The sequence below is a fragment of the Sinocyclocheilus rhinocerous genome, unplaced genomic scaffold, assembly GCF_001515625.1.
Source record: "Sinocyclocheilus rhinocerous isolate Xijiao unplaced genomic scaffold, SAMN03320098_v1.1 scaffold2230, whole genome shotgun sequence".
NCBI classification, from domain to species: Eukaryota; Metazoa; Chordata; class Actinopteri; order Cypriniformes; family Cyprinidae; genus Sinocyclocheilus; species Sinocyclocheilus rhinocerous.
The window spans coordinates 267,797-273,185 of NW_015659700.1; positions in this window are offsets into that span (position 1 = coordinate 267,797).

The following is a 5,389-nucleotide window of genomic DNA, read 5'->3' on the forward strand; positions in this document are numbered from 1 at the left end:
TTGTCTGAACAATCTCTGAGGGCAGAGAATTAAAAGGTGTCTGATGGTGTTTCATTACTCGTGATTTTCAGGCTTTTTGAGTTTCTCAACTGCAGCTGAACTTGAAAAAATCACACACGGTCCAGAGGTCTAATATGTCCTGTTACGGTCAAATATGCACTTTACTGATCTACTAAATTATTAGTGGTGCTTGATATAGAAGATATTTCTCATACATACGGTAAGGGGTTTAAACAAAACCCTAAGTATTAAACTTCAGGGTGTAACTTGCACTGGCTGACATGGATAATACTATGGGGAATGTTGAGGAGAAGTGTTGAAATGTTTGAATAGACTTACTGTATATTGAAGGAAGAACCCAAACCATATTGAAGGACCAGAATATTGTAGAGACTTGTTGGTGGTCTCTTTTGGCTTGGAGCTGTAAGCAACCACCCAGAACACCCTTTCAACCATTTAGAGCACCTAAGAACTGCACGCCAATACCTTGCAAATTGCTCACAACAACCTAGCATCACAGTAACACGTTTTGTAAGCCGCAATCATATTTACTGAAGACTAAAAGTCTAGTTACCCCATATTATTCATTTGAATTTTATAACACATAGCTAAATGACTTTTAAACTGTCTAAAAATATTTATTTGGTATATTTATTCTGTGCATTACATGTGTTTCTCTCTTAGGACAAGCATGTCCTGGCAGTCGTGGCCATTGAAAAGATGCTAGAAAAGATGAAAAGCAGTAACGAGTTGCTGGAACTCATTCTGAAGAGGCTGAATGAATACCTGGAGAAGAAGAGACTCTATTTCCCCCGCTGCTTCTTCCTGTCCAATGACGAGCTGCTGGAGATCCTCTCAGAGACTAAGGATCCAACCAGGTACAGGGGAGCTTTAAGCTGTTCTGAATCCCGAGGCATAACACTACTGTAAATGAAAGGGATTGCATTCATGAAGAAAACGCGATCAGTAACTGTGAATATCTGGCTCTGTTGAGCAGCCCACCTGCATGTTTCTGCACCCTGTGAAAGGAAGCGGATGATTTTCAGCATCTCTTCATTCAGACGCATTCCGGCAGCACTCATCCTCTCACTCTAATGTAATTCAATGTGATGGAGAGGGAGAATAATTAAAAGAGTAATTGACATAAAACATCCCCTCTCTCTTTCATTAGAGTCATCCAATGGTGTCTTTTCATGTTTTAAAAGGGTTATTTTGTGTAAGCTTTGGTTATTAACAACCCCTCATTACTTCCTCTCAGTCCCTGTCAAGAAACTCAGGCCTTTTTGTCATCCAAAAGTGATCGTTAAACCTCAATCTCTCTGTGAACGTGAAGTCTAGTCACCGTAGGTAATAGAAAATCAATAGCAATCTGAAAAGGGGAAAAAGCAATTATTATCTCTTTACAGGTGAGCAGCATCTGTGGGGGGTGGAAAGGGAGGGGCAGGGTATCCAATTGTTTCCTCTCTCTCTAATGAAGGACGTGGCCTTCATACAACCTTTGGAGGAACGTTTGAAAATCAGACAGCAAAAGATGGGATGAGTTTTCCTAGAGGGAGACACCTTTCATAATTAACTCTTTTGTGAAAGCAGGAAAATATGGCTATGAATATCATCTTTTCATCATTGGATTTGTCTGAACAATCTCTGAGGGCAGAGAATTAAAAGGTGTCTGATGGTGTTTCATTACTCGTGATTTTCAGGCTTTTTGAGTTTCTCAACTGCAGCTGAACTTGAAAAAATCACACACGGTCCAGAGGTCTAATATGTCCTGTTACGGTCAAATATGCACTTTACTGATCTACTAAATTATTAGTGGTGCTTGATATAGAAGATATTTCTCATACATACGGTAAGGGGTTTAAACAAAACCCTAAGTATTAAACTTCAGGGTGTAACTTGCACTGGCTGACATGGATAATACTATGGGGAATGTTGAGGAGAAGTGTTGAAATGTTTGAATAGACTTACTGTATATTGAAGGAAGAACCCAAACCATATTGAAGGACCAGAATATTGTAGAGACTTGTTGGTGGTCTCTTTTGGCTTGGAGCTGTAAGCAACCACCCAGAACACCCTTTCAACCATTTAGAGCACCTAAGAACTGCACGCCAATACCTTGCAAATTGCTCACAACAAACCTAGCATCACAGTAACACGTTTTGTAAGCCGCAATCATATTTACTGAAGACTAAAAGTCTAGTTACCCCATATTATTCATTTGAATTTTATAACACATAGCTAAATGACTTTTAAACTGTCTAAAAATATTTATTTGGTATATTTATTCTGTGCATTACATGTGTTTCTCTCTTAGGACAAGCATGTCCTGGCAGTCGTGGCCATTGAAAAGATGCTAGAAAAGATGAAAAGCAGTAACGAGTTGCTGGAACTCATTCTGAAGAGGCTGAATGAATACCTGGAGAAGAAGAGACTCTATTTCCCCCGCTGCTTCTTCCTGTCCAATGACGAGCTGCTGGAGATCCTCTCAGAGACTAAGGATCCAACCAGGTACAGGGGAGCTTTGGAAAGTACTCAGTAATGACAGACTGATGGGTCGGCTGATATTTGATCAAATATTTCCAAATTTTACTAATAGCTTTGTCAGTGGGTAATGGATTGTTTTGTGAATTTTGAGTAAATGTTGTGTAAATTAATTTTTCTTTTCATTTTAGTAATGTTGTGGCATCTAGTGCTATCACTGAATCATTAAATCCACCAGTGTTCAAAAGTTTGGGGTCGATTTTAATGAAAGAAGTCTCTAACCAGTTGCTTACCAAGGCTGCATTTATTTATACAGTTAAAACAATAATATTGTGAAATAATATTACAATTTAAAATAACAGTTTTCTATTTCAATATATTTCAATAAAGTTTTCAGCAGCCATTATTCAAGTCTTCAGTGTCACATGATCCTTTATAAATAATTCTAATATGCTGATTTGATGACCAAGAAACATTTCTTCTTATTATCAATGTTGAAAACAGTTGTGCTGCTTAATTAAATTTTTTTTTTTGTGGAAACGGTGATACATAATTTTTTTTAGGGTTATTTAATGTCTAGATAGTTTAAAAGATTCATTTATCTGAAATAGATTACTGACCCTAAACTTTTGAACGGTAGTGTATACAATATATTGGCATTATAACTGTCATCTGCGAACATGCTTTCTGAATATAAGTATAAGCACTGACCATTGAAAAACCCATATTGGTCAACTACTAGTGATCATTCTGTTGGATCCATATCCACTGGTGCAGTTACAAATGTTCCTGAAGCTAATGTTCCTGTTCCTAAATCCTGAAGAGTCAGGATTTCTGTGGGTTTGCACTTTTAGTGTGGTGTGAGTTGCAGTAATCTCACACTTTCTCCATATCCTCAAAGGTAAAGAGGCTTAAAGGAGACATTTCTGGAAACAATATGATTTATAGGTTTGAGGCATATTGTTTGTCAGCAGTTAAGGGGATCTGTTTTTGAAGTTTTCTGTTTTCAATATTCTTGCTGTTTAGGATCGCTTTGTTGATCGATTGCTTTATAATAAGGCCAGACTGTATAACTGAATGCCGGAAAGAACTATAGTAGATCATTCTGTGCTATATCAATTATTCAAAAAACCTTAAGATGATGCAAGTTTGGGTCAATTTTTGATGTGTGGTGCTGCTATGCTTTTTTCCCCTGAATTTTCGTGAGGAATAACAGGGAGTGAAACTGTATTGCTGCAACTTATCTTCTGAAATATACTTTGAACATAGTCTTTTTTTATCATATCCTATCTGTGAAACAAATAACTAGGAAGTAGTATTTATTGGATATCAGTATCTTCAAACTGCTACAAAGTCCCAAGATTTCTGAGGGTTTAGCATATGCAAGAATTTTTACCTTGATGTAGAATGTAGGCTGGATTTAATTTACTGTAACATGAAATAAGCACAACATTCACTCTGCAGAGCTTTAATCTCAAGCCTGTGATATTTATGAATATATCTTATGTTTTCCCATAGGCATGTCTCCCAGGGCACATCCAACTGATGTTACGCCGCCTACCTAACCACTGCTGCCTACATGAACATTTAGTATGTGAGGCCTCAAAAGGAACAGGGAAGGACAAATGAAAAGCAATTTAGCTTCACTTCGGCCTCGGAAAACCCAATTTTAACCCGTTAAAACCCAGTATTTACTGAGGGAATTTAATTATAGTGCTTTTTCTTCTTCCCGTGACACTCTGGCCTAGTTTCTCTGCTGTGGCTCCCCTGTGCCGGCCCTTAACGTATAAGCAAATCTTGTTATATTTCACCCCAGGTATTTGTTTAATGATGAATGATGATGCCTCAAATGCAAGTTCAAACTGAACTGCTATATGGCTTTTGGTTTCATAAACTAGGAAGGTTTGCCTTGGCTGGCCTTGCTTTTCTGCTCTATTACCAGTTCTGACCACTTCTCTCTTGCTTGCTTTCTCTTTCTCTTGCTCTCCCTGTGTCATTCTCACTCATCTTTTGTGTTTCCCACATTTCTATTACATCTGAGAGGAAATTCTAGCTTTACAGAAATAAAAAAATCCAAACTGCAGCAGATGTTTTGCAGAAGTGTGCGTCACAAAGTACCAGAGCATGGAAGTGATAATAAATGAAGTTAATAGAGTCACTGACTCTACGTGATTCAGCACAAAAGTTGTCCATGCTATCGTCTGACAGGGTTACACATTTGATTATTGCTTTTTCTCTGAACCAGAGATTTCTAAACATCTAAGTGTTCCTGAAACTTAATCATGGTGTAATTGGTGTAATCATGGTGGTTTGCATGTCACCTCAAATGAAATATCAGTCTTGCACTGGAAAAGGGCAACAGTTCACCGCCGGCTTTATGTTCCAGGGTGCAGCCCCACCTGAAGAAGTGTTTTGAGGGTATTGCTAACGTCGTGTTCACTGATGTTTTGAACATCACTCATATGAGGAGCAGTGAAGGAGAGGTGGTGGAGCTGCTGGATATCATTTCTACATCTAAAGCTCGTGGGCAGGTGGAGAAATGACTCCTGGAGCTGGAGGGTGGCATGCTCCGCTCCATATAAAAGGTACAGAAATGAATGAACTTTCTCTGAGTCAGTGGATTTCTGAATAGCAGAAATGGAAACAATTTACTTGTATTTGATTTAGTTTAGCCTGGCCTGTACATTAATTGGTTCTGTTGACAAATTCTTCACACAGGTAATTGTTTGTGGCTGTACAATGATAGTTTTTGGGTTTTGAGAGAGTCAGTAATACAATGATTTACAGTGCCTCTAAAAAGCATTCGCCCACTTTGGACTTTTTCATATTTTGGATGCACTTTGAAGCATTCCCAGTCAACACGTGAGATCATGCAATGATCACAGTGACATCACATGATCCTCATACT